The sequence below is a fragment of the Physeter macrocephalus genome, chromosome 9 (assembly GCF_002837175.3).
Source record: "Physeter macrocephalus isolate SW-GA chromosome 9, ASM283717v5, whole genome shotgun sequence".
Taxonomy (NCBI): Eukaryota; Metazoa; Chordata; class Mammalia; order Artiodactyla; family Physeteridae; genus Physeter; species Physeter macrocephalus.
Genome location: NC_041222.1, coordinates 106882849 through 106896270, shown reverse-complemented (window position 1 = coordinate 106896270; position 13422 = coordinate 106882849). Strand labels below are relative to the sequence as shown.

At 46.2% G+C, this 13422-nt stretch overlaps 1 protein-coding gene across 4 annotated transcripts in view; it reads left to right on the top strand.

Moving 5' to 3' along the window:
* PALLD (palladin, cytoskeletal associated protein) overlaps positions 1-13422 on the top strand; it is a 388874-nt gene that overhangs the window by 323871 nt on the left and 51581 nt on the right. The window lies entirely within an intron of this gene.

Genomic DNA, 13422 nt, shown 5'->3' with positions numbered 1-13422 from the left:
TGGTAGTTTGATAGGGATTGCCTTGAATCTGTAGATTGCTTTGGGTAGTATAGTTATTTTCACAATGTTGATTCTTCCAATCCAAGAACATGGTATATCTCTCCATCTATTTGTATCATCTTTAATTTCTTTCATCAGTGTCTTATAATTTTCTGCATACAGGTCTTTTGTCTCCTTAGGTAGGTTTATTCCTAGATGTTTTATTCTTTTTGTTGCAATGGTAAATAGGAGTATTTTCTTAATTTCACTCTCAGATTTTTCCCCAATAGGATTTTTTTGGCATTTTTTTTTTATCATGTACAGTTTAAGAAATAGGATTTAATTTTAAAAGAAATAAAAAGAAATCTTGTGTAGCAATCTGTGCAGTTGTTAGTTACAATTATGAGTTCAGTTTTAAAGAGAAAAGGTGTTTTTACTATATCCACTTTTAGGAACTCTTGATGTGCTTTAACTCTAAAAGCCATAAAAGTTAGGTTCTGTTGGTCCAAAAGATTATGTTTATCCTTGTGTTTTCACCAGTTTCATAATCAAAATTTGATGGCAGTATTTTGTTACAGGGCAAGAAGGGTAAAATGTTGCAAGCTCTGTGTCAGAGTAAATTTAAACTGTTTAGATCAGCTGAACTTAAAAGGATTGATAAAGACAACCTTTCTATCCTCAGGGGAGGGGAGGGATGCTGAACTGTCGCTGGTCTGAAAAGATGTCAGTAAACTTGTATTTGCCAGAGAGGATGATGTGCCCTTCCAAAGCCCTGAGGTGAGGAGGGGGACCTGCCCGTGAAGGCACATGTTGTATTATCAGTAGATGGTCCTCCAGTTGCCTTCCACGAGGGAGTGGGTCTGTTTAATGCTTTTTTTTGTCATTGCGTTGAGTCGATCTGAGCTCACCCACACCTTCTCTGCCCTTTCCCAGAGTTGGGGTTATAGCCACTGTGATAAATCTGAACAAATGATGACTGTTGGTTTGAGGATGCGCTGCTTTATTAATTAGCAAGGGGGCCCGTATGTCTAAGATTCTTTCAGACCTTTAAAATGCGTGAATGATGTATGGATGTTTGAAGGGGTATCCCTCCTGCCTGTTCAAGTTTGGGACCGTTCGCATGATGAACTGCGGAGTCAGAGAGAGAATCCAAGCCTCACGTCTGTACTAGAGGAGAAGGGTGCGTCACCAGGCTGAGGGAGCTTGCTGATACTTCACCCTGGAGTTGAGCGGCTTACCTGCGCATTCACAGGTGCGTCATACAGACCCAGCTCCCACACTCACTGAAGCAGGGGTAAGGATACAGGCAAGGAGGGCGCCCCACCCCCACCAGAAACGGTGGAGGATGGAGTGCCTGCCCCTTCAGTGTCCCAGTGTCCTCCTGATACTACATAGTAACAATTTTTAAAAGGTGATAGCATGGTGCTCTTGCTAAAATTTAGTTTATTAGGTCATTAACATGTATCATAAGTGGCTTTAATGTCTTACAACATATTTTATAGATTGACAAATTCCACAGCAAGAAAAAAGTTACTAGTCAATTCATACTTTTCTGTTTCTGTACTTAACAACTATTATATTAATCTGAGTTTATTCAGAAGGCATTAACAACAAAAATACATATTACTCTTGGTTGCCTGGTATGAATTGCTTATGCTTCTGAGTTTACAGATGTCATTTTCTTTACTGGTAGCTGCAATCAAGATAGTAGATCATACTTAAAGGGTCAGGTTAGGCATAAAAGTGTAATTAAATATATTCTGCATCATTTTTACTCAAAACTATAGTCTTTAGACAATAATGTCATATTTAAACCTGAAAATGTGCATTATGCTGATACTACCGTATCTAGTCACATGTGTTGGTATATGCAGACACACACACACGGACCATGTGGCTGTGTGACTAGGACACAGACCCACTGGACAGTCAGCTCTCCGTTACTCCTAAGTGGGGCTCACCCCTCACCCGTCAGGGAAGAGGTGGCCCTTGATGGAACCCAACTGAATTGGACCCTATCTGCCCTTTGCTCTTCGGGATGTTTATGTATATTCTTGTTAGAAATGACTTTTTGGTGTAATTGTTAGTGAAAACCTTTTAGTGGAAGACATTCGTACTTTGGTGTCTTCACTCAAGAGGCTGGGAGCGAGGGATCCTGGTTCCTACCTAAGCTCCCACGGCCTTGCACAGAGCGGCTTCTTGCTCTGTAGGACGAGGTGATCCAGGGCCCCCCCCCATCTGCGTGATCCCTCACCCGATCTGTGCACATCAGCACACGGATGCCGGACTCACTCCGGTGGCTTTTTCCATTATTTTGTCTTACATCTTAGAAAGACTGTGGGACTTCCCTGGTGGTCCAGTGGTTAGGACTCGGCGTTCTGACTGCCAGGAGCACAGGTTCAATCCCTGGTCGAGGAACAAAGATCCCTCAAGCTGTGCGGCATGGCCAAAAAAAAAAAATGGAAAGAAGGAAAGAACAGCACATCCCATCCGGGTGTATATACTGTTTCCCTAAGTGAAGGGCACCTAGTGTATAAAACACTGCAGTATAGTCATAAACCCCAATGTGTGTAACAAACTTCAGTACGTACGTTTTAGAAAAGATTTAATAAAGTTTGGTAAAATAAGTAGAGTGCAACAGCTGTACATACTGTAAAGTTTTCTTCTTTCAAAAGGCACTTCAAGATGTTGCAGGGTTTTTGTTGTGTTGGAGATGGTCCTAAAGACCATATTATAGAAAATTCCATTTGCTAGAATACCAGATGAATGACTCTTGACTATACACAGTTATATGTAGCCCTGTTGGAAACATCCTGCAACTATGATAAATTTCCCTCGTTTTTATCTTAAGAGTCATTACAGTAAATAATCGGGTTTTTTATCTAAGGATTATTTTAGTGGTTTTAGTCATTTCTCAGGGAGGGAACGTCATTTATTAGTTCTTCCCAAGACACATTTGGATAAACTTCATTTGCTGCTGGAAGGGTTGGGTCTGCCTCTCGAGGGGAAGGTCCGTCGGATCCATCACCACTGCGTCTCATTCCCCAGCCGCTAAGGAATGTCGGGGTCAGCAGGTCAAAGTAAGAAGGGTCACAGCCACTTAAAATTGACAGTTCTTTACACGGTCACCAGTCCCTTAATTGAACACATCTCTGAAGCTTGCCACAGAGCACTTTTGAGTTGATTCAAGAACGTTTTCCCTCTCGGATGGGAGGTTTGGATTGGGGCCTCGTGATCAGGCGAGGCTGCATCCACACCGTGAACCCGCGGCCATTAACGTTGAGACTAGCGACGGCCGACTTCTGGGAGGAGATAAATCACACTGGGTACCCGGGTCCAGCTGTGCGCTCCTTTCACTGCTTAACGCTTGGGGGGCTTAAGTATTGGCAGGTTATTATTCATTCAGAAATGTTTCGCTCTTCAGTGGCGGGCCTCTGTTAATAGAAACCTAGAAAGGCATCTGTATAAATTAGTGTTGTTCATCAGCATGTAAAAGATGCAATTTTTAAAAATGCAGCATCTTCAGTGATGCAGTCTCTCAAGAGATCGAGTAACGTAGCAAATGAGTAATATTCAGATTGCTGTCTCGAAAGCCTAGAGAGTGCGTTTTATAGTGGGAAGCATTTTAAAACGTTTTTAAAGGGACGATTTAAAAATAGTCCAACTTTCCGTTTCACAGATAAGAGGAAGCTCAGAGCTCCCTCAGTCAAGGCCACACGAGTCGTGGGTGGCACACTGCCTTCTGCAGCCCAGTGGCAGAGGTGCCAGGGGAGGCTGTCTGATTTCCACAACAAAGCCATCCTTAAGGGTTCAGTTCCAGTCGTTTACGACATTATTCTTCTCGTACTTCTTATTTTTCCTACAACGAGCATCTTCTTCAAAGAGCACACGAAAGGCCAGAACTAAAAGTACGTGGGAACTTCTGTGCTCTGAAACTCCATGCTGGGATTTATTACTGTTATGTGGCGTGTATTTTGAATGTTATTAGAAATTTGGATTCACTTTTAACTTGTGAAGTATGCCCTGAGAATCTTCACCAGTTTGTCTCATCTTCCTGTCCCTCTTCTGTGTTTTCGACTTAGATTGTATAGCTGTAAATAGCTGTTTAGTTAGCGGGGATTGAGCATTTACTAGTCTCTCAATGTAACATTTGCTGGTTGATGATACAAATACAGGAATAAGAAATTCAGGGAACAGATTAATTTCTTAGTTTCTAAACTGACTCCTTCAAGTTACTTTGTATATTCTTACAGTTTCTCCAGTGAGTAAAAGTTTGTCCAGCCTGGCGGAGGAGACGTAAACATTACCTACTTGGGCATTATAATTCCATTATACACATGGGATGTCTTCAGGATGTAGCAGGTTATCTCTGTGTAGCTGTTTGGAGCTCCACTGCAGTGTCTGTATCCCAGTAACAATGAAGCAAAGGGGACAGGAGGGACAGAGTTCAAGCCCGAGGTGGGTGGAACCCACATCAGAAAGGCCCTCTGTGGCTGGAGAAATCCCAGTGCGTGTGGAGTCCCGGCGAACCCTGCTCCCTCCATGAGAGAGGCCGTGCGTCCTAGCCACCGGCCAGACCTCTCTGGTTCAAGGCCCGTTTGCACTGCTTTCCAGCTGCGTAACCTTGAGCAGCTCGGTGTAGCTTTGTGCCTCCGTTTCCTCATCCGTAAAGTGGAGACAGTAAGATCTTCTGTGGTTTCTGTAAAGATTAAATGAGTCGGTATAGACTGGGCGCTCAGAGCCGTGTTGGGTGCATGGTAAGTGCACGGTGACAGCCGTCATCACTAGCAGTGATGCGGGAGGTGCCGGCAGCAGCCGCGACAGCCGCGACCGAGCGCGTTGTCTGGATGAGCCCCGAGCCCGCGACTTCAGTACGCGGATGGACGTCCTCAGGCTTCCGGGATGCGTATTGCTAAGAGCCAGCACGGTGTCTTCTTTTATGATGTGACCTTCTGTAAAGTACTAGCTTCTGGAGTTTCATGTGGTTTAAAACTTTTATGTTTATAATTTATGTTTTAGGAACTTTATATATATTTTTCCCACTATATTTTTATATACACAAGGTTAAAAAGTATTCAGACCACTAGCATAAAAGACTGTAAAATGCAGAAACAAGACTTCCCCCCCACCTCATTCAGGTGTCCGTCTCCAGAGGTCAGCACTGTCGACCGTGTGTTTTTAGTCCTTCGGATGGTTTCTTCCACCACTTGAGGGACAGTGCACACATGGGTCCACTTACTGGTTTATCAGCTAAAGACAGTGCAGCTAGATTAACTTTAGTGTTGTTTTCACCAGCAAGATGTTCGGATGAGGCCTTTGCCCCAAGCGGCTGAAAACCTGTGTAGCCACGTAACGTCTCGCGTGCCTGTACAGTAAGGAAAGTGGGCTGGTCGGGCTCCAGGCCACTTTCTTCAGCGAGTTAGAGGGCGTCTGAAATAACTTAAGCTGTAGAAAGGTGGGGGTGGGTGGAGGAGGCAGCTGTTTTGCATGTGAAACTCAGATGAAACTGGCCTTTAGGTTATCTGGCCCCAGGCGGTGGTCACTGTCTTTCTTCTAGGCTTTTCTCTCTGGGCTTCTTTTTATGTGTTGGCTCCCATTTTGTTGCCTTCCCTCTCGGGGGTCCCATCCGTGTGGTCAGTCAGCTGTCAGAGGGCAAGGAGACACCTTCCTGTCATCCTCGGTGTGAATTCCTGATGGCCTGGCCCGGTCACGGATTTACCCTTGAATATCAGATGTTTTTTGGGGGGAGACAGTGGGTAAAGGGTGAGGGGGACTCTGATTTAGACACGCTGAGTGGAAGTGAAGCAGCGTGTTTCTGTTACGTGGAAGTGGGTCGTCCATTTGGGATTCTGGACTGAGGTCTGGGCTCCAGGGGCTCGGGGGAGTGAGGGTGATGTGGAGAAAATCAGGGAGCCCTAGATCGTGGTGGGACCCACAGTCAGAGAGCTGGGCAAGACCATGGGGGAGGCGGGGTGTCAAAGGTCAGGGAGCAAGGATGGTTCTAGTGTCAAAGGTCAGGGGGAAGATGGCTCCAGGAAGGAGGGTGGTACCCTCGGGGCCGGGGGCTGCAGGACCCCAGCAGGGCCCTGTCTTTAGGGTGAGGGAGCCCCTTACATTAATTGGTAGAAGGCTCACAAAATCGGGTCAAAGGACAAAGAAAAGTTCGCGGTAGGAAGAGGAGAAAGGTTTATTAACACAACAGCGGCTACTGAGTCACTGAAAGAGCTCACATTTCTCTAGGCGAGAACATCACAGCAGAAACGCAGCCAGCCACAAAATACCCAAAAGCTGTTTTGCTTAATTTTTGGATGGAGTTTATCTATAGGTATATGTGTCTTAAGAAAAAGAAATGCAACTAATGTTAACCAATAAGTGATAATTATTCAGTATAAAACTGTCTCTCCTCTTAGAAAAGGATGTACTGTGGAATTATTTTAGTTCGCCACTCTGATGCCTTTAAAATCTATTTCTGTTTACCAAAACATGCTATGTTCATTTTTCCAAAACAGTTGAAATGGATGTGAAAACAGGAGATGCTTGAGGTTAATATGTATACAAATAAACACCATACTGGGACTTGGTTAGTTCTTTACAAGTTCCTTTAAAATTAGTTTCTTTATAATGTTTAAATGTTGCTGGGCTTAAGAGTAAGGATCCTAAGATCTGAGAGTTTATTAGGACCTTGCAGATATTACACTATAGATTTCCATTTTAAGGTTGCGAAACTGGGCCCCGGAGAGGATGAGTGAATTGTCCGAAGTCTTAAAAAGCTAGAGGCCAAGCTTATGAACTGTTTGACCGTTTCTCTCTCTGGTTGCTTGTTTCTCCTTGTAAATAGCCTGTGTGGCAGTGGCTTTGTCTGCAAGAAGGTGGCTTTACCCCTTAGAAAGACGCAGCGGTGCCCCAAGTGCCAGCGAGGCTGATGGAGCAGCTAATTTTCTACTTGGCAGAAATCTGGGACTTTAATTAAATGCAACCAGGATTTAGTGAGTGCCTGCATTTGAGCAGAGAGGGAGATACCAAACTGAAAATGTTTGGAAGGGGAGAGAAGTGGGAGAATGCCTTTTGTTCCTCCAGGAGAATAAAGCCATTTGGTGAGTAGGTAATGGTTGTTTCTTTTGAAAAACAGGACACTTTGCCTTTGGTCATAACTTATTCGTACAGGGCCAGGCTGCACAGCCCGGCTTCCGATACTCAAGGCAGCAAACATACCTGAGGTGAAAATGACCAGACGGGCTGCGCGGGCCTCTCAATCATAAAATGGTAATTCGAGGAAACATGAACCACGTGGAACCTTAAAATATGCCAAATGCTTTATTTCATTGTAAGACTGACAGTTAAGCATCCGTCCATCTTTTTCCCCCCAATTCTTTAACATCTCAGAGAAGTTCTGTGCTGACATCTTAAAGGCGCATTAAAGATCAAAGAACATCCCAATCTTAATCCCTGCTCTCTCCCCCAACCTTAGGGGTGGGTGTGGCGTGCGTGTACATTCATAGTTATCTTTGCACTTACGACCCCCTAAACCCGAGGCAGTACACCCTCACTTGGCTCCTGTGAACCATTTTGATCGTGTAAACGATTGTCCTCAGGACTGTGATCTGTACGCCTGTTACCAGGGGCGACAGTCAGGTGTTGGAGCTCCACCCTCAGCCAGCGGCCGTGGTTTGCTGTGATGGGAAGACACACGCTGAAGCCTGAGTGTAGAACGAGGCCATTGAGGGACTAATGTCATAAAGTCGTAGAGGGAACTTAGTCCTTCTTGAACTGAAGCCCCAGTAGGAGTTTCATATTCTATCTAGTTTATAAGCTCCCAGAATTAATCTGTTGAGCTCTCATACAGACAGTGCTGAGCTAATCCCAGCCAGAGAGGACTCCCTTGTAGGAATACCCAGCAGTTCATCTGTCGTTCGCTTACCTTCCTACACGTGGAAATGGTTGGAATTCGGCAGTCCAGGGTGGGCCCTGTTGCAGGACGGGGCACACCTCGTGGACCCGGCAGGGCACGGCAGCCGGGAATGACCGGGTGCTTGTGCTTGGCGGTGGTGTGTCCCTCGTCTGTGTGCGGTGGGGTGTCGTGAGGACGCTGCAGGTCACGGCCCTGCCTTCAGAGTGCTTCCAAACTGCAGGACCCGGTTCAGGGGGCGCAGGTTTGCTACTCGTCGTGCAGTGGCTTCTGGATCACACGGTAAAAAGGGAAAGAAAATATATAAGCCCACAGCCTGTCCGTCCCGAGAGCATGAATGTTTTCCAGCTTCGTGACCCCAAGAGTCTCCCCGGACAATTGTAATTGCTCCATCCTGACCAGTATGAACACTGGCAGCCGAGACCTGGATCCACGGGGACATACTGGGAATTTCCAAGTTGCATAAAAGTTGTTCTCCAGAAGTCTACTTTCACGTCGTCCGTTTTACGCTTGGGCTGCAGGTCCCCGGACACAAAGCGAACTGTAGTCATCATAACTAACATTTTAACCAACCTTTTCTGTTTGCTGAGCACTTTGGACGGGGTGATGTACGACAGCACAGGCCTTTGCACCCAGGCTCTGCCCTGACCTCGCTCACCTGACCCACAGGGGATTTCTCAGCCGTCCTCCCAGGGCTGCTGGGCTGTGTCAGGCCAGCCCAGGTGGGGGAGAAGTCCGCCCCCGCCGGCCTCCCCGCGTGGCTTGGTGAGGGGAAGGTGCGGAGCCGGTCGCAGGCTCGGCGCCCACCCCCAGCCCCGTCTCCAGGCCCCCCTCCCGTGCGCCACTGCTGTCCCCTTGCCCGTGAAGAGGGAGGTCCCGCAGGAAGAACGTGATCTCCGTCACTAAGGTCTGCTCCGTAAGGTAACCAAGGTGGATGTGGTCGTGCTTGTCTCTGGGAGTCTGCTGAGCTCACCCCGGGGACAGCATGCGTCTGGCCGGCGCCGTCCCCCTGCCTGGCCAGCCTTTGCCCCCTGCTCCACACTGCTGCCCGGCTGGCTCGTTTCTCCAGGACTGCTTTTATCAGGTGGCAGGAGAGATTACGGAATTGGAAAGTAAACATGGTTTCTACAGCCCTGTTTATCCCTGCCAAATCTGAATCTTCCCCATCCAACCAGCATGAAACTGTTCTTGCTAAAAGCTGTGCCCGAACCAGCGGGGTGGGGGGACGGGGATTTGTGATTTCCTGTCGTGGAGAAGGGCATCCCCTGAGCTAGTCCTGACACATCCCCTTCCTGGGTTGCCAGGATCTTCGTCTTTGCATCATTTCACCCTGGAAAGAATCAAGTTCAAAGTCAGAGATCTTAAATATATTCTTAAATGTGTAAGTATTTAAAACTTTGATGATTCCGATCCTAAAGACCCTGGTTGCTATGGCAGCAAAGAGGCATGAGAGGGGAGGTCCTCAGGAGGGAAAGATGACCACAGACTTTGTAAAAACCACATTGAAGGTCCGGGTTCTTTTATGTTGACCTGACTGGCCCTGCAGGTACTTGCTCTGTGACCCTGAACAAGTTACTTAACAGGTTCCCGGCTTGTAAAAGGACTGTGGCAGGTGCATCACAAAGAGTCTAGCCAGCTCATTCCCTGAGGTATTGAAGCCTTGAGAATTGAAGGAGGGGTGAGAGCAGGTTTTCTTAGGCTTTCTGAGTTGGGGGTTGTGGTGGGGAGAGGAGAAAAAAGCTGGGAGAGGCTAGACGATGGAGGCAACTTTAACACGAGGACCTCATCGTCCTGCTTGAGTCTCAGCGCTCTTAACCTGACTTTCCCACCTTTACACGGTGTCTCCAAGACATTCAGGTCAGTTTCGCATTCTCATTTCATTCTCAGAGAAAGGACAGCAGAAAGAAATGGGGCAACCAAAAAGGTGGTAACTTCTTTAAAGGTGTTTTACAAATACTAAATATTTTATTTTTATTATGTGAGTTTCAGGCGTAAAGCATTATAGTTCCCCATCATACACACTGCAGAGTGATACCATCCGTCCCCGTACACTTGACCCCCTTCACCCATTTTACTCACCCCAAGCCCCCTCCCCTCTGGTAACCACTAGACTAATCTCTATGTGTTGTGTTGTGTTTGTTTACTTAGATCACATATGAGTAAGATCACATGGTATTGGTCTTTCTCTAACTTATTTCACTTATTAGCACAGTACCCTCCAGATCCATCCATGTTGTCACAATGGCAGGATTTCTTTTTGCTTCTCTGGCTGAACAGTATTCCATTGTGTGTGTGTGTGTGTGAGAGAGAGAGATATTAATATATCACATATTCTCTATCCATTCACCTATCAGTGGACACTTAGGTTGATTCTGTATCTTGGCTATCGTAAATATGCTGCAGTGAACATTGGGGTGCATATATCTTTTCAAATTAGTGTTTTCATTTTCTTCTGACAAATAACCAGAAGTGGAATTGCTAGATCATATTGTAGTTCTATTTTTAATTTCTTGAGGAACCTCCATACTGTTTTCCATAGTGGCTGCACCAATTTACATTCCCCCCAACAGAAATTTTCCCTCCTTCCCACATCCTTTCCAGCATTTGTTATTTCTTTTTCGACGATGGCCATTCTGACATGTGTGAGGTGATATCTCATAGTGGTTTTGATTTGCATTTCCCTGGTGATTAGCTATGTTGAGCATCTTTTCATGTCTGTTGGCCATCTGTATGTCTTTTTTGGAAAAATGTCTATTCGGAACCTCTGCCTGTTTTTTAATTGGGTTGTTTGTGTTTTTGTTGTTGAGTTGTCTGAGTTCTTTATATATTTTGGCTATTAACTCCTTATATAAGGGATACATGATTTGCAAGTATCTTCTCCCATTCAGTACGCTGCCTTCTTGTTTTGATGATAGTTCCTTTGCTGTGCAGAAGCTTTTTTAGTTTGATGTAGTCCCACTTGTTTATTTTGCTTTTGTTTCCCTTGCTTTGGAGTCAGATCCAGGGAAACATCTCTAAGACCGATGTCAATGTGACAGGTAACTCTCAGTAATTTCCAGAGGCCACAAGCAGTCTTGCCTTGCTGAGACCTTTCATTCCCTTTGCTTTTTTATCTCTGTGAAAATCAACTTTTATGAAAATAACAAGGACTGAGAAAGTGACTTAGAGTTGTGCATTTTGTCGTCTCAGAATCTGGGTGTCAGAACCATTTAACTCAAATATTTTTTTGAAATATTAGGATCTGTGCAGAAATCAAGTCAGACACTTTTCAGATTCAAAGCAACTGTACTGCCCGCCCTTCCCCCACCCCTCCAATTCTCTGCCTGTCACGTTCCTCTCCAGCGCAGTGTAGGGGAGTGGAAAGGGTGGCACAGTTCTTCATGTAGTATATACTAGGATCACATCACTGGAATGCCTGTCCATTTCTTGTGAAAGGCTACGTTAATTTCTTGAACTGTCACTTATCACTAACAGTAGCATCTCGGCAGTTTTAAGCTCTCTTGAGTTAGCAAACTCGATGGTTTTTTTAATGCCCAAATGAGTAGGCTTGACCCCATGGACAAAGTTAGAACCAGTGGTGGTCTGAGCTTCCCTGGTGTGGCTTCTTTGAAGACTGGCTTCTCCGGGGCCATCCCTGATCCTGGGGCAGAGGAAACCCCGTGCAGACACAGGGCACGATGTGATGTCTGGAGCAGCACTTCCAGGGCGGCTTCATACAGCCAAGCTGAAAATACCTTCCAATACAGCTGAGGCTCTGGCCGTGGCAAACCCGGCTGGCCCAGAGGAGGGGCAGGGCTTTCTGCAGATCACTTCCAGTCCAGGTGCCCAGGTCAGCTGAATGTTGGGGAGAAACGGTCCAGGAACAGGATGCCTTTTGCAGTGGGTAGGAAATAAGAAAGAGAAAGTAAAGGCAGGGAGATCGGAAAGGAGCACTTGGGGATTCAGACTGAGAGCACCGGTGGGTGGTTTTATGAGCCCTATTCCTGGGCCGGTTGTACACATGAAGGCTGGGCCGCCTACCCAGACCACACAGACACCTGGGCCTTCGGCAGCCCACGGGTCCTAGCAGTGACGCGGCTGCTTTTAAGACTCCAGTTAAGCGCCATAGGACCACCCAGGGTTCAATGCTGTTGGAATCGTGGATGCTCTGCCTGGATTAAGCATCTACGGCCATGGTCCCCTTATACTTTTCAGTTCCCAAGAAGGCGTCTTTTCATGGACTTAAGTGTAATCACTTTACTGGATAATTACAGCAGGGAATCAGAGACACGGGAAGGAATTTAGAACTCCTTGACAGAGATTGCCATGTCCAATGATACTTGGTAACAGATCTAAATTCTTTTTTTTTTTTTTTTTTTTTTTTTTTTTTTTACCTTTTTATCAACAGCTTCAGTTCCTTTGATTGCTTTGAATTTGAAGGTTAAATACCTATGGATAGGAGGTCTTGGGAGTTTTACTTTTTCGTTTTATAAGGTTTCAAGTTAGGAGCATAGCTTTGCGTCTCTGGATTTCTGGATTGTTCCTATTTTATTTGCTTGTTATAGTGCCACCTTCCGTTGAAGTTTCTTCTCACAGCTGTGGGTCACTATCTGATGTGGATAAAGGAAAACATCTCAGATGTAAAATACAGCTAGACAGGAAAGCTTTTGAGTTAAGATAAGAGTACGATTTTAGCTGATTGCTAACTGCTCTATTGCTAACCTCTTTATCAAAAATTAAAATTCAAACTGGCCCTTCCTGATGGAAAACACTTCGGAAATTAAAACTGCATTACTGTAAAAGTAATAATTTGTTATTTCTTATTGAACCCCTGCAGGTGAAAGATGGGTGTCGTTTGCATGTTTCAGATATGGTACCAAATGTCAGTTTGTACTACGGCTTGTAGAAATGATGGGCAGTTCAGGGTTTCCCACTGAATTGTGGGTGGAGTAGATTTTGCATATGTTTTTCAGGGAGCAAAGGCAGAAATTCAAGTAGGTCTTCCCCCGCAGCATCGGCCGGTGGTATTTATTGACTACAGAGTTGACAGCAATGAAGTAGGCAAGTTGGATTCACCTAAATCTGCCAAAAGTAACTTAAATCAAGTGTTTCTTTCTTTTAACTTCCCCATTGTCATAGAATTTTTCCAAAAATCGGCTACAGGTGAGAGGGCTGAGGACTGAGGTCAGAAGCTGTTCTCTTAGTGTTTCTGGTTCTGTTAAAATGCAGTGTGGCTCCCGCGGGTCAGACAGAATGTCCATCCCCGGCATCTGTAAACCGGTTTGGCTCACCTGGAGTCCGAGTTCAGTTCGACGTTGAGATCAGCGGTGTCCTCGGTGGACCTCGGGCTCCCGCGGGGCGGGGAGGGGGCTGGGTGCGCGGGGAGGGGTGGTCGCAGGGCCTCCCGTCTCTCCCGGCCCGTCTGAAGGTGTCCTTTTCTCCCCGCAGGGACGCGCTCAAGATCCAGCAGCTGCAGCAGCAGATCCGCCTGGAGCGCGAGGCCCGCGCGCGCCCCTCGCCGCCCGCGTCCCCGGAGCCCCCGGAGCCCCCGGAGCCGC